Genomic DNA, 27501 nt, shown 5'->3' with positions numbered 1-27501 from the left:
AGTCTGAAAATCAGAGCAATGTTCTTTAAAAATAAGCAAAATTATACATTTTTTAAAAAACAAACTTTATGGGCTTTATAAATAGATCATCTACAAATCATTTATGCAAAGAAAAAATGAGTGTATAATGGCCCTTTAACTGTGTTTAAAGGATACTTCACTAATTTCCTATCAGGTGAAGTACCTACTAGCACGTTGGTTGAACATTATACATCTACTTTGTATCAAGAAACCGAAACTTGGCTTTACTGTTTGCACCAAACACTATTATGTCTGACTAAATAGTCCCACTCACTTTTCTAGTTATCAACCAATAGGAACCACATTACACACCAACGACCTTGGTTTATCCCAGAGTATAACTGACTAGTTTATACTACAATTTATGCTGGTTAAAAATAATCCCATGCAAGTTATCTATCAACAACCATCAAGTTCTCTAGTGTTTTTAAAAGTGTGCCCATTTTTAATTATATCTATTAAAGTTTGATTTTTTTTTTTAATTTTTTCATACACATACCACGTTACACTTACAACAATTACTGTGGGATTTGAGTGCTGTAAGTGTACACTTTTTTGCAACTGTCTTTGGTTGTATCTGTAAATATGAGATTATATGTACACAGCACCTACGGGCTATAACTACTGTTAATAAGGCCAGCTTTATATTATTATTAGCCCATCCCAGTATATCATTAGTAGTGCCATCACATCTTCTTTCCTTTGAGTCTTCAAACTCGCCAGAAACAGCAGTTATGAAGAAGCGGTCTAAAGACCGCTGCTCCATAACCTATCTGCCTGCTCTGAGCAGGCGGACAGAGATCGCCGGAATTCAACTCGATTCGTACTCGATCGGGTTGATTGACACCCCCCTGCTGTTGGCTGATTGGCCGTAAGTCTGCAGGGGGCAACGTTGCACCAGCAGCTCACAACAGCTGCTGGTGCAATGCTGAATACGGAGAGCATATTGCGCATTCAGCGAGGTGTGTCAGACTTGATTCACACTGTTAATTCAGGTCCGACAAACCTTTGATAAATATCCCCCAAAGAGAGAGAGAGATAAAGAGAGAGAGAGGGTGAGAGAGATAAAGAGAGTGAGTGAGAGAGGGTGAGAGAAATAAAGAGAGAAAGTGAATAAGAGAGGTTGAGAGAGGGTGAGAGAGATAAAGAGAGAGAGAGAGAGAGTGAGGGAGAGAGGGTGAGAGAAATAAAGAGAGTAAGTGAATGAGAGAGGTTGAGAGAGGGTGAGAGAGATAAAGAGAGTGAGTGAGAGAGGGTGAGAGAGATAAAGAGAGAGAGAGATAAAGAGAGAGAGGGTGAGAGAGATAAAGAGAGTGAGTGAGAGAGGGTGAGAGAAATAAAGAGAGTAAGTGAATGAGAGAGGTTGAGAGAGGGTGAGAGAGATAAAGAGAGAGAGAGAGTGAGGGAGAGAGGGTGAGAGAAATAAAGAGAGTAAGTGAATGAGAGAGGTTGAGAGAGGGTGAGAGAGATAAAGAGAGAGAGTGAGTGAGAGAGGGTGAGAGAGATAAAGAGAGAGAGAGAGATAAAGAGAGAGAGGGTGAGAGAGATAAAGAGAGTGAGTGAGAGAGGGTGAGAGAAATAAAGAGAGTAAGTGAATGAGAGAGGTTGAGAGAGGGTGAGAGAGATAAAGAGAGAGAGTGAGTGAGAGAGGGTGAGAGAGATAAAGAGAGAGAGAGATAAAGAGAGAGAGGGTGAGAGAGATAAAGAGAGTGAATCAGAGAGGATGAGAGAAATAAAGAGAGAAAGTGAATGAGAGAGGTTGAGAGAGGGTGAGAGAGATAAAGAGAGAGAGTGAGTGAGAGAGGGTGAGAGAAATAAAGAGAGAAAGTGAATGAGAGAGGTTGAGAGAGGGTGAGAGAGATAAAGAGAGAGAGTGAGTGAGAGAGGGTGAGAGAGATAAAGAGAGAGAGAGAGATAAAGAGAGAGAGGGTGAGAGAGATAAAGAGAGTGAATCAGAGAGGATGAGAGAAATAAAGAGAGAAAGTGAATGAGAGAGGTTGAGAGAGGGTGAGAGAGATAAAGAGAGAGAGTGAGTGAGAGAGGGTGATAAAGAGAGAGAAAACTAAAGAGAGAGAGAGAGTGAGAGAGGGTGAGAGAGATATTGAGTCCCATTTATCAAGCTCCGGATGGAGCTTGAGGTCCTGTGTTTCTGGCAAATCTTCAGACTCGCCAGAAACAGCAGTTATGAAGAAGCGGTCTAAAGACCGCTGCTCCATAACCTGTCCGCCTGCTCTGAGTAGGCGGACAGAGATCACCGGAATTCAACCCAATCAAGTACGATCAGGTTGATTGACAACCCCCTCCTGGTGGCCGATTGGCTGCAAGTCTGCAGGGGGCGACGTTGCACCAGCAGCTCACAAGAGCTGCTGGTGCAGTGCTGAATACGGAGAGCGTATTGCTCTCTGCATTCAGCGAGTTATGTCAGACCTGATCCGCACTGTCAATTCAGGTCCGACAAACCTTTGATAAATATCCCCCAAAGAGAGAGAGAGATAAAGAGAGAGAGAGGGTGAGAGAGATAAAGAGAGAGAGAGATAAAGAGAGAGAGAGGGTTAGAGAGATAAAGAGAGAGATAAAGAGAGAGAGAGGGTGAGAGAGATAAAGAGAGAGAGGGTAAGAGAGATAAAGAGAGTGAGTGAGAGAGTGTGAGAGAGAAAAATAGAGAAAGTGAGAGAGAGAGAGATAAAGAGAGAGAGGGTGAGAGAGATAGAGAGTGAGGGTGAGAGAGATTAAGAGAGGGTGAGAGAGATAAAGAGACAGAGCTAAAGAGAGAGAGAGAGTGAGTGAGTGAGTGAGTGAGTGAGTGAGTGAGAGAAGGTGAGAGAAATAGAGAGAGAGGGTGAGAGAGTTAAAGAGAGAGGGTGAGAGAGATAAAGAGAGAGGGTGAGAGAGATAAAGAGAGAGAGAGATAAAGAGAGAGAGAGGGTGAGAGAGATAAAGAGAGAGAGAGATAAAGAGAGAGAGGGTGAGAGAGATAAAGAGAGAGAGAGATAAAGAGGGAGAGGGTAAGAGAGATAAAGAGAGTGAGTGAGAGAGGGTGAGAGAGATAAATAGAGAAAGTGAGAGAGAGAGAGATAAAGAGAGAGAGGGTGAGAGAGATAGAGAGTGAGGGTGAGAGAGATTAAGAGAGGGTGAGAGAGATAAATAGAGAAAGTGAGAGAGAGAGATAAAGAGGGAGAGGGTAAGAGAGATAAAGAGAGTGAGTGAGAGAGGGTGTAGGAGATAAATAGAGAAAGTGAGAGAGAGAGATAAAGAGAGAGAGGGTGAGAGAGATAGAGAGTGAGGGTGAGAGAGATTAAGAGAGGGTGAGAGAGATAAAGAAACAGAGCTAAAGAGAGAGAGAGAGAGAGTGAGTGAGAGAGGGTGAGAGAAATAAAGAGAGAGGGTGAGAGAGTTAAAGAGAGTTAATTTAAATACTACTTTAATTATCTATTTGAATCTTTATTTTATTTTTGGGGTTATAAACATATGTATGATGAAATTCAAACTCTAGAAAGATTGCCTGAATTGCTCCATAAGAGTATTTTAGCAACATGTTTCAGAAGACTATTGAAAATAATGTTATCAAAATACCATTTGTAAATATGTAAGTGAAAAGTCCATCATTGCTTTAGTACATTTCCCCATGATACAACCCCTTTTAATTAGGATGGATAGTAGACCACTCAAAACAGTTATAGGTCTATGAATATGCAAAGTATCATGAAGGCCGAGGGGCCCATTTATTAAGCTCCGTGATAGCGGCTGATTGGCAGCGAATCTGCAGGGGGTGGCGTTGCACCAGCAGCTCCCAAGAGCTGCTGGTGCAATGCTAAATACGGAGAGCGTATTGCTCTCCACATTCAGCGAGGTCTGTCAAACCTGATCCGCTTCTCCATAACCCTGTCCGTCTGCTCTGATGAGGTGGACAGGAATCGCCGGAATTCAACCCTATCGAGTATGATCGGATTGATTGACACCCCCTGCTGGCGACCCATTGGCCGTGAGTCTGCAGTTGGCGGCGTTGCACCAGCAGCTCTTGTGAGCTGCTGGTGCAATGCTGAATACGGAGAGCGTATTGCTCTCCGCATTCAGCGATGTCTGGCGGACCTGATCCGCACTGTCGGATCAGGTCCGACAGATATATGATAAATAGGCCTCATAGTATGCATTACCCTAATTTTAGTTGTAATCTGCGGATGTATATGATATTTTAGTCACATGTAGCTCGGTTAAGCAAGGGGAGAGCTGTACAACTCTGCTTTTTTTTTATATAGAAGCGCCCGTTGCTCAGTGTGCCTAGAGGGATATGGCTGCACCTCACTGACGAGGCCCACAATAGGCCGAAACGTACGTCTGGGGTTTTGCTGTTTCTCTTGTTCAGAGAAGAATTGCCTGGTATTTCGGGGCTGGACTGCACTGTGAAGTCAGGATCAGACTGATATGCTTCAGGAAAGTTTTTCTCTGTGAAAGGCACATGTTGAGCAAAAAGAGGCTGCTTCTTGGGTGGTAACTAGCCATAGAACAAGCTATTATGCTATTGTTCGTTTCCAGGTTGAGCGCTTCTCTCTCTTTTTATTTATGCAAATTATGACATTTTGGGAAGTCTCCCTAAGTGTGATGCGGGAATCCAGACGTGGACCCGTTGCTCAGTGTGCCTAGAGGGATATGGCTGCACCTCACTGACGAGGCCCACAATAGGCCGAAACGTACGTCTGGGGTTTTGCTGTTTCTCTTATTCAGAGAAGAATTGCCTGGTATTTCGGGGCTGGACTGCACTGTGAAGTCAGGATCAGACTGATATGCTTCAGGAAAGTTTTTCTCTGTGAAAGGCACATGTTGAGCAAAAAGAGGCTGCTTCTTGGGTGGTAACTAGCCATAGAACAAGCTATTATGCTATTGTTCGTTTCCAGGTTGAGCGCTTCTCTCTCTTTTTATTTATGCAAATTATGACATTTTGGGAAGTCTCCCTAAGTGTGATGCGGGAATCCAGACGTGGACCCGTTGCTCAGTGTGCCTAGAGGGATATGGCTGCACCTCACTGACGAGGCCCACAATAGGCCGAAACGTACGTCTGGGGTTTTGCTGTTTCTCTTGTTCAGAGAAGAATTGCCTGGTATTTCGGGGCTGGACTGCACTGTGAAGTCAGGATCAGACTGATATGCTTCAGGAAAGTTTTTCTCTGTGAAAGGCACATGTTGAGCAAAAAGAGGCTGCTTCTTGGGTGGTAACTAGCCATAGAACAAGCTATTATGCTATTGTTCGTTTCCAGGTTGAGCGCTTCTCTCTCTTTTTATTTATGCAAATTATGACATTTTGGGAAGTCTCCCTAAGTGTGATGCGGGAATCCAGACGTGGACCCGTTGCTCAGTGTGCCTAGAGGGATATGGCTGCACCTCACTGACGAGGCCCACAATAGGCCGAAACGTACGTCTGGGGTTTTGCTGTTTCTCTTGTTCAGAGAAGAATTGGCTGGTATTTCGGGGCTGGACTGCACTGTGAAGTCAGGATCAGACTGATATGCTTCAGGAAAGTTTTTCTCTGTGAAAGGCACATGTTGAGCAAAAAGAGGCTGCTTCTTGGGTGGTAACTAGCCATAGAACAAGCTATTATGCTATTGTTCGTTTCCAGGTTGAGCGCTTCTCTCTCTTTTTATTTATGCAAATTATGACATTTTGGGAAGTCTCCCTAAGTGTGATGCGGGAATCCAGACGTGGACCCGTTGCTCAGTGTGCCTAGAGGGATATGGCTGCACCTCACTGACGAGGCCCACAATAGGCCGAAACGTACGTCTGGGGTTTTGCTGTTTCTCTTGTTCAGAGAAGAATTGCCTGGTATTTCGGGGCTGGACTGCACTGTGAAGTCAGGATCAGACTGATATGCTTCAGGAAAGTTTTTCTCTGTGAAAGGCACATGTTGAGCAAAAAGAGGCTGCTTCTTGGGTGGTAACTAGCCATAGAACAAGCTATTATGCTATTGTTCGTTTCCAGGTTGAGCGCTTCTCTCTCTTTTTATTTATGCAAATTATGACATTTTGGGAAGTCTCCCTAAGTGTGATGCGGGAATCCAGACGTGGACCCGTTGCTCAGTGTGCCTAGAGGGATATGGCTGCACCTCACTGACGAGGCCCACAATAGGCCGAAACGTACGTCTGGGGTTTTGCTGTTTCTCTTGTTCAGAGAAGAATTGCCTGGTATTTCGGGGCTGGACTGCACTGTGAAGTCAGGATCAGACTGATATGCTTTAGGAAAGTTTTTCTCTGTGAAAGGCACATGTTGAGCAAAAAGAGGCTGCTTCTTGGGTGGTAACTAGCCATAGAACAAGCTATTATGCTATTGTTCGTTTCCAGGTTGAGCGCTTCTCTCTCTTTTTATTTATGCAAATTATGACATTTTGGGAAGTCTCCCTAAGTGTGATGCGGGAATCCAGACGTGGACCCGTTGCTCAGTGTGCCTAGAGGGATATGGCTGCACCTCACTGACGAGGCCCACAATAGGCCGAAACGTACGTCTGGGGTTTTGCTGTTTCTCTTGTTCAGAGAAGAATTGCCTGGTATTTCGGGGCTGGACTGCACTGTGAAGTCAGGATCAGACTGATATGCTTCAGGAAAGTTTTTCTCTGTGAAAGGCACATGTTGAGCAAAAAGAGGCTGCTTCTTGGGTGGTAACTAGCCATAGAACAAGCTATTATGCTATTGTTCGTTTCCAGGTTGAGCGCTTCTCTCTCTTTTTATTTATGCAAATTATGACATTTTGGGAAGTCTCCCTAAGTGTGATGCGGGAATCCAGACGTGGACCCGTTGCTCAGTGTGCCTAGAGGGATATGGCTGCACCTCACTGACGAGGCCCACAATAGGCCGAAACGTACGTCTGGGGTTTTGCTGTTTCTCTTGTTCAGAGAAGAATTGCCTGGTATTTCGGGGCTGGACTGCACTGTGAAGTCAGGATCAGACTGATATGCTTCAGGAAAGTTTTTCTCTGTGAAAGGCACATGTTGAGCAAAAAGAGGCTGCTTCTTGGGTGGTAACTAGCCATAGAACAAGCTATTATGCTATTGTTCGTTTCCAGGTTGAGCGCTTCTCTCTCTTTTTATTTATGCAAATTATGACATTTTGGGAAGTCTCCCTAAGTGTGATGCGGGAATCCAGACGTGGACCCGTTGCTCAGTGTGCCTAGAGGGATATGGCTGCACCTCACTGACGAGGCCCACAATAGGCCGAAACGTACGTCTGGGGTTTTGCTGTTTCTCTTGTTCAGAGAAGAATTGCCTGGTATTTCGGGGCTGGACTGCACTGTGAAGTCAGGATCAGACTGATATGCTTCAGGAAAGTTTTTCTCTGTGAAAGGCACATGTTGAGCAAAAAGAGGCTGCTTCTTGGGTGGTAACTAGCCATAGAACAAGCTATTATGCTATTGTTCGTTTCCAGGTTGAGCGCTTCTCTCTCTTTTTATTTATGCAAATTATGACATTTTGGGAAGTCTCCCTAAGTGTGATGCGGGAATCCAGACGTGGACCCGTTGCTCAGTGTGCCTAGAGGGATATGGCTGCACCTCACTGACGAGGCCCACAATAGGCCGAAACGTACGTCTGGGGTTTTGCTGTTTCTCTTGTTCAGAGAAGAATTGCCTGGTATTTCGGGGCTGGACTGCACTGTGAAGTCAGGATCAGACTGATATGCTTCAGGAAAGTTTTTCTCTGTGAAAGGCACATGTTGAGCAAAAAGAGGCTGCTTCTTGGGTGGTAACTAGCCATAGAACAAGCTATTATGCTATTGTTCGTTTCCAGGTTGAGCGCTTCTCTCTCTTTTTATTTATGCAAATTATGACATTTTGGGAAGTCTCCCTAAGTGTGATGCGGGAATCCAGACGTGGACCCGTTGCTCAGTGTGCCTAGAGGGATATGGCTGCACCTCACTGACGAGGCCCACAATAGGCCGAAACGTACGTCTGGGGTTTTGCTGTTTCTCTTGTTCAGAGAAGAATTGCCTGGTATTTCGGGGCTGGACTGCACTGTGAAGTCAGGATCAGACTGATATGCTTCAGGAAAGTTTTTCTCTGTGAAAGGCACATGTTGAGCAAAAAGAGGCTGCTTCTTGGGTGGTAACTAGCCATAGAACAAGCTATTATGCTATTGTTCGTTTCCAGGTTGAGCGCTTCTCTCTCTTTTTATTTATGCAAATTATGACATTTTGGGAAGTCTCCCTAAGTGTGATGCGGGAATCCAGACGTGGACCCGTTGCTCAGTGTGCCTAGAGGGATATGGCTGCACCTCACTGACGAGGCCCACAATAGGCCGAAACGTACGTCTGGGGTTTTGCTGTTTCTCTTGTTCAGAGAAGAATTGCCTGGTATTTCGGGGCTGGACTGCACTGTGAAGTCAGGATCAGACTGATATGCTTCAGGAAAGTTTTTCTCTGTGAAAGGCACATGTTGAGCAAAAAGAGGCTGCTTCTTGGGTGGTAACTAGCCATAGAACAAGCTATTATGCTATTGTTCGTTTCCAGGTTGAGCGCTTCTCTCTCTTTTTATTTATGCAAATTATGACATTTTGGGAAGTCTCCCTAAGTGTGATGCGGGAATCCAGACGTGGACCCGTTGCTCAGTGTGCCTAGAGGGATATGGCTGCACCTCACTGACGAGGCCCACAATAGGCCGAAACGTACGTCTGGGGTTTTGCTGTTTCTCTTGTTCAGAGAAGAATTGCCTGGTATTTCGGGGCTGGACTGCACTGTGAAGTCAGGATCAGACTGATATGCTTCAGGAAAGTTTTTCTCTGTGAAAGGCACATGTTGAGCAAAAAGAGGCTGCTTCTTGGGTGGTAACTAGCCATAGAACAAGCTATTATGCTATTGTTCGTTTCCAGGTTGAGCGCTTCTCTCTCTTTTTATTTATGCAAATTATGACATTTTGGGAAGTCTCCCTAAGTGTGATGCGGGAATCCAGACGTGGACCCGTTGCTCAGTGTGCCTAGAGGGATATGGCTGCACCTCACTGACGAGGCCCACAATAGGCCGAAACGTACGTCTGGGGTTTTGCTGTTTCTCTTGTTCAGAGAAGAATTGCCTGGTATTTCGGGGCTGGACTGCACTGTGAAGTCAGGATCAGACTGATATGCTTCAGGAAAGTTTTTCTCTGTGAAAGGCACATGTTGAGCAAAAAGAGGCTGCTTCTTGGGTGGTAACTAGCCATAGAACAAGCTATTATGCTATTGTTCGTTTCCAGGTTGAGCGCTTCTCTCTCTTTTTATTTATGCAAATTATGACATTTTGGGAAGTCTCCCTAAGTGTGATGCGGGAATCCAGACGTGGACCCGTTGCTCAGTGTGCCTAGAGGGATATGGCTGCACCTCACTGACGAGGCCCACAATAGGCCGAAACGTACGTCTGGGGTTTTGCTGTTTCTCTTGTTCAGAGAAGAATTGCCTGGTATTTCGGGGCTGGACTGCACTGTGAAGTCAGGATCAGACTGATATGCTTCAGGAAAGTTTTTCTCTGTGAAAGGCACATGTTGAGCAAAAAGAGGCTGCTTCTTGGGTGGTAACTAGCCATAGAACAAGCTATTATGCTATTGTTCGTTTCCAGGTTGAGCGCTTCTCTCTCTTTTTATTTATGCAAATTATGACATTTTGGGAAGTCTCCCTAAGTGTGATGCGGGAATCCAGACGTGGACCCGTTGCTCAGTGTGCCTAGAGGGATATGGCTGCACCTCACTGACGAGGCCCACAATAGGCCGAAACGTACGTCTGGGGTTTTGCTGTTTCTCTTGTTCAGAGAAGAATTGCCTGGTATTTCGGGGCTGGACTGCACTGTGAAGTCAGGATCAGACTGATATGCTTCAGGAAAGTTTTTCTCTGTGAAAGGCACATGTTGAGCAAAAAGAGGCTGCTTCTTGGGTGGTAACTAGCCATAGAACAAGCTATTATGCTATTGTTCGTTTCCAGGTTGAGCGCTTCTCTCTCTTTTTATTTATGCAAATTATGACATTTTGGGAAGTCTCCCTAAGTGTGATGCGGGAATCCAGACGTGGACCCGTTGCTCAGTGTGCCTAGAGGGATATGGCTGCACCTCACTGACGAGGCCCACAATAGGCCGAAACGTACGTCTGGGGTTTTGCTGTTTCTCTTGTTCAGAGAAGAATTGCCTGGTATTTCGGGGCTGGACTGCACTGTGAAGTCAGGATCAGACTGATATGCTTCAGGAAAGTTTTTCTCTGTGAAAGGCACATGTTGAGCAAAAAGAGGCTGCTTCTTGGGTGGTAACTAGCCATAGAACAAGCTATTATGCTATTGTTCGTTTCCAGGTTGAGCGCTTCTCTCTCTTTTTATTTATGCAAATTATGACATTTTGGGAAGTCTCCCTAAGTGTGATGCGGGAATCCAGACGTGGACCCGTTGCTCAGTGTGCCTAGAGGGATATGGCTGCACCTCACTGACGAGGCCCACAATAGGCCGAAACGTACGTCTGGGGTTTTGTTGTTTCTCTTGTTCAGAGAAGAATTGCCTGGTATTTCGGGGCTGGACTGCACTGTGAAGTCAGGATCAGACTGATATGCTTCAGGAAAGTTTTTCTCTGTGAAAGGCACATGTTGAGCAAAAAGAGGCTGCTTCTTGGGTGGTAACTAGCCATAGAACAAGCTATTATGCTATTGTTCGTTTCCAGGTTGAGCGCTTCTCTCTCTTTTTATTTATGCAAATTATGACATTTTGGGAAGTCTCCCTAAGTGTGATGCGGGAATCCAGACGTGGACCCGTTGCTCAGTGTGCCTAGAGGGATATGGCTGCACCTCACTGACGAGGCCCACAATAGGCCGAAACGTACGTCTGGGGTTTTGCTGTTTCTCTTGTTCAGAGAAGAATTGCCTGGTATTTCGGGGCTGGACTGCACTGTGAAGTCAGGATCAGACTGATATGCTTCAGGAAAGTTTTTCTCTGTGAAAGGCACATGTTGAGCAAAAAGAGGCTGCTTCTTGGGTGGTAACTAGCCATAGAACAAGCTATTATGCTATTGTTCGTTTCCAGGTTGAGCGCTTCTCTCTCTTTTTATTTATGCAAATTATGACATTTTGGGAAGTCTCCCTAAGTGTGATGCGGGAATCCAGACGTGGACCCGTTGCTCAGTGTGCCTAGAGGGATATGGCTGCACCTCACTGACGAGGCCCACAATAGGCCGAAACGTACGTCTGGGGTTTTGCTGTTTCTCTTGTTCAGAGAAGAATTGCCTGGTATTTCGGGGCTGGACTGCACTGTGAAGTCAGGATCAGACTGATATGCTTCAGGAAAGTTTTTCTCTGTGAAAGGCACATGTTGAGCAAAAAGAGGCTGCTTCTTGGGTGGTAACTAGCCATAGAACAAGCTATTATGCTATTGTTCGTTTCCAGGTTGAGCGCTTCTCTCTCTTTTTATTTATGCAAATTATGACATTTTGGGAAGTCTCCCTAAGTGTGATGCGGGAATCCAGACGTGGACCCGTTGCTCAGTGTGCCTAGAGGGATATGGCTGCACCTCACTGACGAGGCCCACAATAGGCCGAAACGTACGTCTGGGGTTTTGCTGTTTCTCTTGTTCAGAGAAGAATTGCCTGGTATTTCGGGGCTGGACTGCACTGTGAAGTCAGGATCAGACTGATATGCTTCAGGAAAGTTTTTCTCTGTGAAAGGCACATGTTGAGCAAAAAGAGGCTGCTTCTTGGGTGGTAACTAGCCATAGAACAAGCTATTATGCTATTGTTCGTTTCCAGGTTGAGCGCTTCTCTCTCTTTTTATTTATGCAAATTATGACATTTTGGGAAGTCTCCCTAAGTGTGATGCGGGAATCCAGACGTGGACCCGTTGCTCAGTGTGCCTAGAGGGATATGGCTGCACCTCACTGACGAGGCCCACAATAGGCCGAAACGTACGTCTGGGGTTTTGCTGTTTCTCTTGTTCAGAGAAGAATTGCCTGGTATTTCGGGGCTGGACTGCACTGTGAAGTCAGGATCAGACTGATATGCTTCAGGAAAGTTTTTCTCTGTGAAAGGCACATGTTGAGCAAAAAGAGGCTGCTTCTTGGGTGGTAACTAGCCATAGAACAAGCTATTATGCTATTGTTCGTTTCCAGGTTGAGCGCTTCTCTCTCTTTTTATTTATGCAAATTATGACATTTTGGGAAGTCTCCCTAAGTGTGATGCGGGAATCCAGACGTGGACCCGTTGCTCAGTGTGCCTAGAGGGATATGGCTGCACCTCACTGACGAGGCCCACAATAGGCCGAAACGTACGTCTGGGGTTTTGCTGTTTCTCTTGTTCAGAGAAGAATTGCCTGGTATTTCGGGGCTGGACTGCACTGTGAAGTCAGGATCAGACTGATATGCTTCAGGAAAGTTTTTCTCTGTGAAAGGCACATGTTGAGCAAAAAGAGGCTGCTTCTTGGGTGGTAACTAGCCATAGAACAAGCTATTATGCTATTGTTCGTTTCCAGGTTGAGCGCTTCTCTCTCTTTTTATTTATGCAAATTATGACATTTTGGGAAGTCTCCCTAAGTGTGATGCGGGAATCCAGACGTGGACCCGTTGCTCAGTGTGCCTAGAGGGATATGGCTGCACCTCACTGACGAGGCCCACAATAGGCCGAAACGTACGTCTGGGGTTTTGCTGTTTCTCTTGTTCAGAGAAGAATTGCCTGGTATTTCGGGGCTGGACTGCACTGTGAAGTCAGGATCAGACTGATATGCTTCAGGAAAGTTTTTCTCTGTGAAAGGCACATGTTGAGCAAAAAGAGGCTGCTTCTTGGGTGGTAACTAGCCATAGAACAAGCTATTATGCTATTGTTCGTTTCCAGGTTGAGCGCTTCTCTCTCTTTTTATTTATGCAAATTATGACATTTTGGGAAGTCTCCCTAAGTGTGATGCGGGAATCCAGACGTGGACCCGTTGCTCAGTGTGCCTAGAGGGATATGGCTGCACCTCACTGACGAGGCCCACAATAGGCCGAAACGTACGTCTGGGGTTTTGCTGTTTCTCTTGTTCAGAGAAGAATTGCCTGGTATTTCGGGGCTGGACTGCACTGTGAAGTCAGGATCAGACTGATATGCTTCAGGAAAGTTTTTCTCTGTGAAAGGCACATGTTGAGCAAAAAGAGGCTGCTTCTTGGGTGGTAACTAGCCATAGAACAAGCTATTATGCTATTGTTCGTTTCCAGGTTGAGCGCTTCTCTCTCTTTTTATTTATGCAAATTATGACATTTTGGGAAGTCTCCCTAAGTGTGATGCGGGAATCCAGACGTGGACCCGTTGCTCAGTGTGCCTAGAGGGATATGGCTGCACCTCACTGACGAGGCCCACAATAGGCCGAAACGTACGTCTGGGGTTTTGCTGTTTCTCTTGTTCAGAGAAGAATTGCCTGGTATTTCGGGGCTGGACTGCACTGTGAAGTCAGGATCAGACTGATATGCTTCAGGAAAGTTTTTCTCTGTGAAAGGCACATGTTGAGCAAAAAGAGGCTGCTTCTTGGGTGGTAACTAGCCATAGAACAAGCTATTATGCTATTGTTCGTTTCCAGGTTGAGCGCTTCTCTCTCTTTTTATTTATGCAAATTATGACATTTTGGGAAGTCTCCCTAAGTGTGATGCGGGAATCCAGACGTGGACCCGTTGCTCAGTGTGCCTAGAGGGATATGGCTGCACCTCACTGACGAGGCCCACAATAGGCCGAAACGTACGTCTGGGGTTTTGCTGTTTCTCTTGTTCAGAGAAGAATTGCCTGGTATTTCGGGGCTGGACTGCACTGTGAAGTCAGGATCAGACTGATATGCTTCAGGAAAGTTTTTCTCTGTGAAAGGCACATGTTGAGCAAAAAGAGGCTGCTTCTTGGGTGGTAACTAGCCATAGAACAAGCTATTATGCTATTGTTCGTTTCCAGGTTGAGCGCTTCTCTCTCTTTTTATTTATGCAAATTATGACATTTTGGGAAGTCTCCCTAAGTGTGATGCGGGAATCCAGACGTGGACCCGTTGCTCAGTGTGCCTAGAGGGATATGGCTGCACCTCACTGACGAGGCCCACAATAGGCCGAAACGTACGTCTGGGGTTTTGCTGTTTCTCTTGTTCAGAGAAGAATTGCCTGGTATTTCGGGGCTGGACTGCACTGTGAAGTCAGGATCAGACTGATATGCTTCAGGAAAGTTTTTCTCTGTGAAAGGCACATGTTGAGCAAAAAGAGGCTGCTTCTTGGGTGGTAACTAGCCATAGAACAAGCTATTATGCTATTGTTCGTTTCCAGGTTGAGCGCTTCTCTCTCTTTTTATTTATGCAAATTATGACATTTTGGGAAGTCTCCCTAAGTGTGATGCGGGAATCCAGACGTGGACCCGTTGCTCAGTGTGCCTAGAGGGATATGGCTGCACCTCACTGACGAGGCCCACAATAGGCCGAAACGTACGTCTGGGGTTTTGCTGTTTCTCTTGTTCAGAGAAGAATTGCCTGGTATTTCGGGGCTGGACTGCACTGTGAAGTCAGGATCAGACTGATATGCTTCAGGAAAGTTTTTCTCTGTGAAAGGCACATGTTGAGCAAAAAGAGGCTGCTTCTTGGGTGGTAACTAGCCATAGAACAAGCTATTATGCTATTGTTCGTTTCCAGGTTGAGCGCTTCTCTCTCTTTTTATTTATGCAAATTATGACATTTTGGGAAGTCTCCCTAAGTGTGATGCGGGAATCCAGACGTGGACCCGTTGCTCAGTGTGCCTAGAGGGATATGGCTGCACCTCACTGACGAGGCCCACAATAGGCCGAAACGTACGTCTGGGGTTTTGCTGTTTCTCTTGTTCAGAGAAGAATTGCCTGGTATTTCGGGGCTGGACTGCACTGTGAAGTCAGGATCAGACTGATATGCTTCAGGAAAGTTTTTCTCTGTGAAAGGCACATGTTGAGCAAAAAGAGGCTGCTTCTTGGGTGGTAACTAGCCATAGAACAAGCTATTATGCTATTGTTCGTTTCCAGGTTGAGCGCTTCTCTCTCTTTTTATTTATGCAAATTATGACATTTTGGGAAGTCTCCCTAAGTGTGATGCGGGAATCCAGACGTGGACCCGTTGCTCAGTGTGCCTAGAGGGATATGGCTGCACCTCACTGACGAGGCCCACAATAGGCCGAAACGTACGTCTGGGGTTTTGCTGTTTCTCTTGTTCAGAGAAGAATTGCCTGGTATTTCGGGGCTGGACTGCACTGTGAAGTCAGGATCAGACTGATATGCTTCAGGAAAGTTTTTCTCTGTGAAAGGCACATGTTGAGCAAAAAGAGGCTGCTTCTTGGGTGGTAACTAGCCATAGAACAAGCTATTATGCTATTGTTCGTTTCCAGGTTGAGCGCTTCTCTCTCTTTTTATGTATATGATATTTTAGTCACATGTAGCTCGGTTAAGCAAGGGGAGAGCTGTACAACTCTGCTTTTTTTTTATATAGAAGCGCACGTTATCACATTTTTATAAATGATGCAAGATGTTACCGTTTGGAAAACATGCAGATAAAAGGTAAATTTAAAAAATATAAACAGCAGCATGAAAGTAAGAATATAATGGAGAAAGAATGAAATGAAGCAGCCGCTCGTCAAAGTTTCAACCTATTTTTAACTTTCATAGGCATTTCCATATTAGTATCCGTTTCCCGGGACTGCTAATAAATTTATGATTCAGGCATGCTAAGCTGTGGAACAGCGGCACTTCAGTGAAGGCTGCAAAATCTGACAGGCTCAGCTGTTTCGTCTGATTCTGCGACCCCTCACGTGTGCGCTCAGGAATGTGGTGACGTCATGGTCGCACAGTCCGTCGGGTCGCAGATTTGGACATTACACCGGCTACATGTGGGGTGGGTCTCCGCACTGAAGAAAGTATGTCTCCAGGGAAACCAAGCCCCACAGGGTTCCTGAGGATCCCATTGCAGGGGGGGAAAGGGCCAATTGCAGTAAGGAAACTTATTTTCTGGTAACTGCCAAAGCTGTCTAAAAGTGTTCAGAAACAGTCCCAGGAGGCCAGTTTCCTAAAGTGTGCCTCAGCCTCTCCTGCATCTCCCCATAGTCACTCCCGGCCCGTAAGAGGGTTTCCAGTCCCGGCGCCCCTCAGTGCCCTCACCTGGCAGATAGGGTAAAATCCCTGGTCTCTTCCATGGGCCATAATCAGTGGGCAGGAGGCTAGCTCCCAACCCCCTCCAGAAGTCCCAGTGATGGTAGGGTTCTTCACAGGATGGCCTCTATTTATCAAGCTGTCAACCGCAAATACGCTGTAATTCCACAGCGTATTTGTGGCGAGCCTGATTCGCCATAGTTATCAAACCCTACAGACCGGCAAAAGTAGAATATGGTGACGTAACATACGATCCGCCAGATTCAGTCCGACACAGATCGATGCTTACGTCACTACAGATGTTCTGAACGCAAGTTCTGCACAATCTGACTACTTTTGCTAGTTATCAAAAAACTAGCAGGTACGCTCGCCACTATTCCGGCCCAGCGTACCTGGTTTTCAATCCGCCGCTCTGGAGGTGGCGGATGCCATAGGAATCAATGTTCGCTGCTGCCCGATATCCTATTGATTCCTATGGGAAATGTATACACCTAACACCCTAACATGTACCCCGAGTCTAAACACCCCTAATCTGCCCCCCCCTACACCGCCGCCACCTACATTATACTTAATGTCAAAGGGTTTCACTGGGAAGTGCTTGGAAAAAAGAAAAGAAATATATATATATATATATATATATATATATATATGTGTGTGTGTGTGTGAATGTATACAAGTGAATATATGTGTATACATGTGCATTTATATGTAAAGAGTTTGCATGCAAGCGGAATCCAATGTGCATTGACTAAATATCGCAACCGCGTTAACGTATTCTCCCTATAAAGGTATATAGAGTGCAGAAGAAAAAAAAACCTAACACCTATCTCTCGCTTGCTAGCCCGATAGCAGTTATGAATATTTCACATTCCAATGTTCTTCACATATAGAACAATGTAATTATTATTGTAATATATATATATCTATCTATATATATATATATATATATATATATATACATATACATATATACCTATACCTGTATTGCCTTAAATATGTATGTATATATATATATATATATGAATACAAATACAAATATAAGACTCCGCACTTAATATGAATAAATAAATGATGAATGCGTAAATGAGCATAAAGAAAGATTTAATGAAAACAAAAAAAGCAGAACAAACAAATCCTTAGTTGCACTGCATACAAGAACCAAGATGCAACAACCATACATACAAACATACAAACTGGGCGTCCCCAGTTATCAAGCAGCAATGGAGTGGTGGAGGTCAGATTTAGAGCAAAATGCAAAACCCTGGTTATATATGAAAGGCCATGGGTATATTTGTATAGGATGCAAGCACTAAAGGAACAAAGTTAAGGAAATTCATGCACTTTTAGCAGTTCATGCAGTATCAGATGCAGTGGTTAGTAGGCTGGCAGTAGCAAAGATGACAAAATATGCCAAGAAATCACGGGTATATAGCAATTAAAACAGTTCATGCACTTTACGCAGTTCATACAGTATAAGATGCAGTGATTAGAGAAGCAAAGATGACAGATTATGCCCAGCAATCAAAGGTATGTAGCAATATGTTTCCAAACGTTTCAGCAGTATTCATGCATAAACTATTGCTATATTGATGCAGCTCCGGCACTCGAGGACCAAAGTCCACCGGAAAATGCAATCAGCCAATAGGATTGATCTTGCATTCTATTGGCTGTTCCAATCAGCCAATAGAATGCGAGCTCAATCCTATTGGCTGATTGGGTCAGCCAATAGGATTGAACTTCAATCCTATTGGCTGATTGCATCAGCCAATAGGATTTTTCCTACCTTAATTCCAATTGGCTGATAGGATTCTATCAGCCAATCAGAATTGAAGGGACGCCATCTTGGATGACGTCACTTAAAGGAACCTTCATTCTTCAGTCGCCGTTGGATGGAAGAGGATGCTCCGCGTCGCATGTCTTCAAGATGGACCCGCTCCGGATGGAAGAAGATAGAAGATGCCGGATGAAGCCTTCTGCTCGTCTGGAGGTTCTCTTCTGGCCGGATCAGATGAAGACTTCTGCCCCTCTGGACGTCCACTTGTGCCCGGCTGGGTGAAGACGTCTCAAGGTAGGGTGATCTTCAAGGGGGTAGTGTTAGGTTTTTTTAAGGGGGTATTGGGTGGGTTTTAGAGTAGGGTTGGGGTTGTGGGTGGTGGGTTTTAATGTTGGGGGGGGTATTGTATTTTTGTTTACAGGTAAAAGAGCTGATTACTTTAGGGCAATGCCCTGCAAAAGGCCCTTTTAAGGGCTATTTGTAATTTAGTATAGGGTAGGGAATTTTATTATTCTGGGGGGCTTTTTTATTTTATTAGGGGGATTAGATTAGATGTAATTAGTTTAAAAAAAATGTATTTTTTTATTTTCTGTAATTTAGTGATTGTTTTTTTTGTACTTTAGTTTATTTAATTTAATTGTAATTGATTGTAGGTAATTTACATAGTAACATAGTAGATAAGGTTGAAAAAAGACTGAAGTCCATCGAGTTCAACCTATACAAATCTAAAATACTTACAAAAAGCTCCAGTTAAGCTTAAATAACCCCATTAAAATGTGACCCATTTAATACTAGCAATCATATCCATGAATTTTGTTTATATACAGAAATTTATCCAGACTATTTTTAATGTATCTATGGTATTGGCATTCACTACCTCCTTTGGTAATGAGTTCCACAATTTTATTGCTCTTACAGTGAAAAAACGTTTCCGTTGCAGTAGATTAAATCTCCTTTCCTCCAACCTTAAATTATGACCTCTTGTCAGAAGCAATTTTCTTGGAATAAAAAGAGCTTCTGCCATCTCTGTATATGGGCCTTGAATATATTTATATAAAGTAATCATGTCACCTCTCAAGCGCCTTTTTTCTAAAGAGAACAGACCCAGTTTGACTAGCCTCTCCTCATAGGTTAATTTCTCCAATCCCCTTATTAGCTTTGTGGCCCTTCTCTGAACTTTTTCTAGTTCTGCAATATCTTTTTTAGCAATCGGTCCCCAGAACTGCACTCCAAACTCAAGGTGAGGTCTTACCAGGGCTTTATATAATGACAGAATTATGCTTTCCTCCCTTGAATCAATGCCTCTTTTAATACATGCTAGTATCTTATTAGCCTTTGAAGCCGCTGCCCTGCATTGTGCACTCATCTTTAGCTTGTTATCTATTACTACTCCCAAATCCCTTTCCTCCTGTTTTTGGCTAAGTCTTGTCCCATTTAAAAAATACATAGCCTGCTTATTTTTACTTCCAAAATGTAGAACCTTACATTTTTCCGTATTAAATCTCATTTTCCATTCACTTGCCCATAGTTCTAATTTTAGCAAATCCCTTTGCAAAGAGAGTTCATCCTGCTCTGACCTAATGACCTTACTTAACTTAGTATCATCTGCAAAAATAGAGATGTCGCTATTTAATCCTTGCTCCAAGTCATTTATAAAAATATTAAAAAGAACAGGGCCCAGTACTGATCCCTGGGGGACGCCACTGATTACCTTTGTCCAATCTGAGTATGATCCATTTACTGCTACTCGTTGCTCCCTATCTTTTATCCAGTTATTTATCCATGAGCTAACATTTTCAGCTATTCCCAGTCCCTTAATTTTGTGCATTAATCTCTCATGTGGCACTGTATCAAATGCCTTTGCAAAATCTAAGTATATCACATCAACTGATTCCCCTTTATCTATATTTTTACTTACTTCCTCGTAGAATCTAATTAGATTAGTTTGACATGATCTATTTCTCCTAAAGCCATGCTGATTAGAACTCATAATCTTGTTTACACGAATATGCTCATCAATATAATCCCTTATAATCCCTTCAAATATCTTCCCCACTATTGATGTCAGACTAACTGGTCTATAGCTTCCTGGATCATCCCTGCTTCCCTTTTTGAAGAGTGGCACCACATCAGCTTTACGCCAATCCTGGGGTACCATGCCTGAGGATAATGAGTCTTGAAAAATTAAGAGTAAAGGTTTGTCTATAACAGTGCTAAATTCACTTAACACCCTTGGGTGTATTCCATCTGGGCCTGGAGTTTTATTTACCTTAATATTTTTTAGTTTTTTCCTGATATCCTCTAAACAAAACCCAGTTAGTGGTATGGACTGGCATGTTCTATTCTGTTCCAAAGTATCATTCAATGGTTCCTCTCTTGTGTATACTGAAGAAAAAAACTGGTTTAGTACCTCAGCCTTTTCCCTGTCATTATTTATCATGCTACCCTCCACACATTTTAATGTACCTATATTATCCTTCTTAGATTTTTTGCTATTTATGTACTTAAAGAACCTTTTAGGGTTAGACTTAGAATCCTTGGCAATTAATTTTTCATTTTCAATTTTGGCTAATTTGATTGCTTTTTTGCATGCTTTGTTACATTCCTTATAAATATTGTATGCTGAGTCTGTACTATTTTCTTTTAATAATTTAAATGCCCTACGTTTTTTCCTAATTTCTTTTAACACATTTTTATTTAGCCATAACGGCTTATTTTTTTTATTTTTATTTTTATAACCATATGGTATGTATTGATATGTATATTTATTTAACAAATTTTTAAATATTATTTAATTAATTTAATGATAGTGTAGTGTTAGGTGTAATTGTAATTTAGGTTAGGATTTATTTTACAGGTAAATTTGTACTTATTTTAACTAGGAAGTTATTAAATAGTTAATAACTATTTAATAACTATTGTACCTAGTTAAAATAAATACAAAGTTGCCTGTCAAATAAATATAAATCCTAAGATAGCTACAATGTAACTATTAGTTATATTGTAGCTAGCTTAGGGTTTATTTAATCGGTAAGTATTTAGTTTTAAATAGGATTAATTAATTTAATAGTAGTAATTTGATTTCGTGTTATTTAAATTATATTTAAGTTAGGGGGGGTAGACTTAGGGTTAGACTTAGGTTTAGGGGTTAATAAATGTAATATAGTAGCGGCGAAGTTGGGGGCGGGAGATTAGCGGTAAATAAATGTAGGTAGGTGTCGGCGATGTTAGGGACGACAGATTAGGGGTTAATAAAATTTAACTAGTGTTTGCGAGGCGGGAATGCGGCGTTTTAGGGGTTAATAAATTTATTAAAGTGGCAGCAATGTCCGGTCGGCAGATTAGGGGTTAAACATTTTAGTTAAGTGTTTCCGATGTGGCAGGGGCCTCGATTTAAGGGTTAATAGGTAGTTTATGGGTGTTAGTGTACATTTTAGCACTTTAGTTAAGAGCGTTATGTTCCAGCGTTAGCCCATAAAACTCTTAACTACTGACTTTTAAATGTGGTAGGAGTCTTGCCAGGAGAGGGTCTACCGCTCACTTTTTCCAGAGATCGTAATACCGGCGTTAGGAAAATCCCATTAAAAAGATAGGATACGCAATTGACGTAAGGGGATTTGCGGTAAGCTAAAATCGCGGAAAAAGGGTGAGCGGTAGACCCTCTCCTGCCAGACTTGTAATACCAGTGGGTGTTAAAAAGCAGCGTTGGAACCCCTCAACGCTGCTTTTTAAGGCTAACGCAAGACTCGTAATCTAGCCGATAGGAATGTAAAATATATGTAACACACATTGGGCTTGGCAAGTTAGGTCTAATTAGGTTGGGTTGGCGCACATGAAGAATTGCTAACTGTTATTTTATATATAATTTAAATATTAAATATTAAAAAATATTAATAATTATTATAAAAAATTACTATACACACTGTAAAAAATCTATCGTCTTGGTTACGAGTTGTGTGTTAAAGTAAAAAAGCAGCATTAACAGGTCCTAACGCTGCTTTTTTACGCCCGCTGCTATTACGAATCTTGCAGGTTTAGGGGCCCCGCACACTTTTTTGGCCTTACCGCAAAGCGACTTACGTAAACCCTTTTTTCTATGGGACTTCCATAGCGCCGGCATTACGAGTCTGTCCTGGGAGGCCACAAGTGAGCGGTACACCCCCTACCTCCAAGATACCTAACGCATTCTAAAGTCAGTAGTTATGAGTTTTACATTACAACGCCGTAGCATAAAACTCATAACTAAAGTGCTTAAAAGTACACTAACACCCATAAACTACCTATTAACCCTTAAACCAAGGCCCTCCCGCATCACAAACACGATAATAAAATTTTGAACCCCTAATCTGCCACTCTGGACATCACCGCCACTAGAATAAACATATTAACCCCTAAACCGCCACACTCCCACCTCGCAAACACTAGCTAAATATTATTAACCCCTAATCTGCCACCCCTAACATCGCCGCCACCTACATTATACTTATTAACCCCTAATCTGCTGTCCCCAACGTCACCGCCACTATATTAAATGTATTAACCCCTAAATCTAAGTCTAACCCAAACCCTAACACCCCCTAACTTAAATTTAATTTAAATAAATCTAAAGAAAATTACTATAATTAACTAAATTATTCCTATTTAAAACTAAATACTTACCTATAAAATAAACCCTAAGCTAGCTACAATATAACTAATAGTTACATTGTAGCTAGCTTAGGGTTTATTTTTATTTTACAGGCAAGTTTGTATTTATTTTAACTAGGTACAATAGTTATTAAATAGTTATTAACTATTTAATAACTACCTAGATAAAATAAATACAACTTTACCTGTAAAATAGAACCTAACCTAAGTTACAATTACACCTAACACTACACTATAATTAAATCAATTCCCTACATTAAATACAATTAAATAAATTAAAATAAATTAGCTATTAGCTAAATAAAAAACAAATGAAAGATCTTTAAACTAATTACACCTAATCTAATAGCCCTATCAAAATAAAAAAGCCCCCCCAAAATAAAAAAAACCCTAGCCTAAGCTAAACTTTTAAGGGCAATGCCCATCCAAATGCCCTTTTCAGGGCAATGGGGAGCTTAGGTTTTTTTAGTTAGTATTTTATTTGGGGGGTTGGTTGTGTGGCTGGTGGGTTTTACTGTTGGGGGGGGTTGTTTGTATTTTTTTTTACAGGTAAAAGAGCTGATTACTTTGGGGCAATGCCCCGCAAAAAGGCCCTTTTAAGGGCTATTGATAGTTTAGTTTAGTTTAGGTTAGGATTTTTTTATTTTGGGGGGGCTTTTTTTTTCTTTTGATAGGGCTATTAGATTAGGTGTAATTAGATTAAAGATCTGTAATTTGTTTTTTATTTTCTGTAATTTAGTGGGGGGGTTTTTTTGTATTTTAGCTAATTTAATTTATTTAATTGTATTTAATGTAGGGAATTGATTTAATTATAGTGTAGTGTTAGGTGTAATTGTAACTTAGGTTAGGTTTTATTTTACAGGTAAATGTGTATTTATTTTAGCTAGGTAGTTATTAAATGGTTAACAACTATTTAATAACTATTGTACCTAGTTAAAATAAATACAAACTTGCCTGTAAAATAAAAATATACCCTAAGCTAGATACAATGTAACTATTAGTTATATTGTAGAAAGCTTAGGGTTTATTTTATAGGTAAGTATTTAGTTTTAAATAGGAATAATTTAGTTAATTATAGTAATATTATTTAGATTTATTTAAATTATATTTAAGCTAGGGGGTGTTAGGGTTAGACTTAGATATAGGGGTTAATACATTTAATATAGTGGCAGCGACGTTGGGGGTGGCAGATTAGGGGTTAATAATTGTAGGTAGGTTGCGGCGACATTGGGGGCGGCAGATTAGGGGTTAATAAGTATAATGTAGGTGGCGGCGGTGTCCGGAGCGGCAGATTAGGGGTTAATAAGTATAATGTAGGTGTCAGCGATGTCTGGGGTGGTAGATTAGGGGTTAATAAGTGTAAGATTAGGGGTGTTTAGACTCGGGTTCATGTTAGGGTGTTAGGTGTAAACATAAAATGTGTTTCCCCATAGGAATCCATGGGGCTGTGTTACTGAGTTTTACGCTCCTTTTTGGCAGCTGTTAGACCTTTTCTCAGCCGGCTCTCCCCATTGATGTCTATGGGGAAATCATGCATGAGCACGTATGACCAGCTCACCGCTGACTTAAGCAGCGCTGGTATTGGAGTGCGGTATGGAGCTCAATTTTGCTCTACGCTCACTTCTTGCCTTTTAACGCCGGGTTTGCAAAAACCCGTAATACTAGTGCTGCAGGTAAGTGAGTGGTGATAAAAAAACTGCTCGTTAGCACCGCACAGCTCCTAACGCAAAACTCATAATCTGGCCGTATATTTTTTACAATATTATAATAATTTTACTAAAATCATACTGTAAACAATTCTAAATAATCCATAGAATATATCTATATTTTTTACAGTATGTATAATCATTTTTAAAAATATTTTTTTTTAATATTTAATATTTCAAAAACGCGCACTGAAGTTAGAAATACGTGTTATGCATATTTTACATTAATATGTTCTTCACTTGGAAAATAATGTAATTTTTATTATTAAATTTATATTTTTATATATATCTGATAATGTTTATATATATATATATATATATATATATATATATATATATATACATACATACATACATACTGTATATATATATATATATACTGTATATATATATAGCTATAGAATAAAATCATTTATTCGCCAAGCATAATGAAGAAAATTGTACAAGGAATTGTTCATGGTGCAAAGGTATCAGATGACAATGAACAAACAAATACAATCAGTGTAAAAATTCACAAAGAGTGACTAAAGTGTAATTTATCATCTAAAGTCAAATAAGAGAAGCATTCCTGTTTGCTATTTTAATAGCCTGGGGGAAAAAATGTTCAGAAAACGGTTTGTCCAAGATCATAAAGCTCTAACCTTAGCCTACGATTAAAAAAACAGTAGCAATTTACATCACAATTTCCTCAGCTCACCAGAGTTATCTTTCAGTTACTGCCCAGCTGCAGGTTTATAAAAAAAAAAGAGGAAGAAATGAACAGCAGCCAATCAGCATCAGCATTGGTGTTCTCAGTTTATGAACTGTTTTAGTGTGATTTTATGAGATTTCATAGTAAACTTCCTTAAACTGAATAGGGAAATAACGTGTACCCTTGCAGGTCCCGGGACAGGCATGCTGATTGGCTGCTTAATGTCCTTTACAGTGGGGTGTGAATATTTAGGACATTTTGAGGTAAAATATCCTTTTTTTTACATAGAGATGTTAAGGTGATATTTTTTTAGTCAGCTTTTTACAGCTTTGCTGCATCACTTTCAAGTGTTTCAACATTTGGGTATCATGTTCCTTTAAGAGAAAAGAGTTGACACACAATTCTCCCCCCCCCCCCCCCCCCCGCAGATCTCCCAATACAATGAAGTTTCTCCTTTAATGATAATGTATCAGAGCTATACCAGGTTAAAATAGAGGATAATAAACAGTTAGCAGTTTTTGAGACAGGCCAATTTTTTTAAGTTGCATGAGACTTTTTAACTACAGTAACAATATTAACGTCCCATTTCAAATCATGATGAATCGTTGGGAAAAGGAATTTGTACAATGTAACTCTGTCTACTGTGTAATCTTTAATTTTCAGAGAAGAAGGAGATGGAGACTTTTTTTCTAAAACCAATTGCCATCTCTTTGGTTTTGTGAACATGAAATTCGAAATTGTTTGCTTCACTCCATTTTGCCAGCCTGTCTACTTCCTTGTTACAGCTCAATTCATCTTCATCTGAGATCAGTTTAATCAGAGTTGTGTTGTGTCCAAATTTTCAACAACTTCACAGATTTATTTGCAGAAGTACAGTCATTGGTATATACGGAATAGAGCAAGGGAGACAGAACACAATGCAACAAAGATAAAGGGAGCGCTAACCATCAGTGACCCGGAACAGAGGACGGCAGTGCCCACAGAAGCTAGACTTTGCATACTGAAACTGAGGGTCAAGGAGGACTGAACCTGGATCATAAGGTAACGTTGATATCTGTTTATAGATTTCGAATTCCGGGTGAGTAATTTTGTCTATAAGTGATGCTGAGGTTGTTAAAACAAGCTGAGGTTCAGAATCACACGAAACTGGGCAAAGAGTAACTTTTGCATTTGAATATCGCTGGAAAATATGTGTCTACATGTCACAGACCCAACTGTGTTTTCTTCACCTACAAAATCTGTGGATCAAAGATTTCAATCACATATGATATCTTCTGGTTTCTACTAAGGGACTTTTGATGGATTTTATACTTATTGAGGCCTATTTATTAAAGGTCTGTCAGACCTGATCCAACAGTGCGGATCAGGTTTGACAGACCTTGCTGAATGCGGAGAGCAATACGCTCTCCGTATTCAGCATTGCACCAGCAGCTCCTGTCATATTTTCTCTATGCCCTATGTTAGGCAGAGAGAACCTTTTTTTTCTTGTTTTCTTGTTTATGGTTGTTTATATATATATATATAAAATTTATTTGATTTCTGGATATTCCATTGCCGTTTCTGATCTAGCAGAAGATCATGCAGATTTACAAGAAACACATTTTGAAAAACAGAAAGAAATATTTTGGCTCAATATATACCCAACACTATCATTTCTCAGGGCCCTCTAAGAAAGGTGGGATTAGTATTTTACTCAAGAAATCTATTACATTTACACCTATACATGTCACAAAAAATCAGGCAGGTTTCTAGGATTAGTCTATCTCCTCTATGGAACAATGGTTACATTGATTAACATTTATGCCCCAAATGTCAAACAACACCCTTTCCTTCTCTCTATTTTATGTAAAATGATAGACATCTCTAAAAGCCCAATCTATCTAGGTGGTGATGTTTATATCCCACTACAACCACAGATCAACAGCTCCAACCCCGATATCAGAACCTCTCAAAAAACAACCTTGGCTCTACCTTTTCTGTGGAAGCTAGAATCTGTGTTAAATAATATTCAGGTGATGGAGAAATTGATTAAAACACTAGAAGAATACTTTCAATTTAACACCCCTTCCAATGATAATGTATTTGCTATTTTGGAAGTCACAAATGTTTTATGAGGGGGGATTTATTAAATATAAAGCACAATCCATGAAAGTCCAATGTGAAACCTATAATGAGTTTCCTAATATATCCAATTATGTAGGCTTTACTCCCCTATGAAAAACTTGAGACAATACCACACAAATTATACTTAAATTATACCAACAGCGTTCCTTTCAATGGATGCTGAAAGAGCTTTTGATAGACTTAATTGGTCCTTTTTAAAACTCTCCTTATCCAAATTTGATTTTGACGACTCTTATATCCATAAAATATTCACTCTGTATCAAATGCCTAGTGCAAAATTTAAATGTAACAAATCAGACATCACTGAATACGGACAACATTACGTTCTCTGCATTCAGCATTGGACAAGCAGTTCTTGTGAACTGCTGGTGCAATGCTGCCCCCTGCAGATTTGCGGCCAATCGGCCGCTAGCAGGGGGTGTCAATGAACCTGATCGTATTCGATCAGGTTGATTTCTGGCAATGTCTGTCTGCCTCC

Source organism: Bombina bombina, chromosome 7 (assembly GCF_027579735.1).
Source record: "Bombina bombina isolate aBomBom1 chromosome 7, aBomBom1.pri, whole genome shotgun sequence".
Lineage (NCBI taxonomy): Eukaryota > Metazoa > Chordata > Amphibia > Anura > Bombinatoridae > Bombina > Bombina bombina.
Note: the sequence above shows the minus strand (reverse complement) of the source record.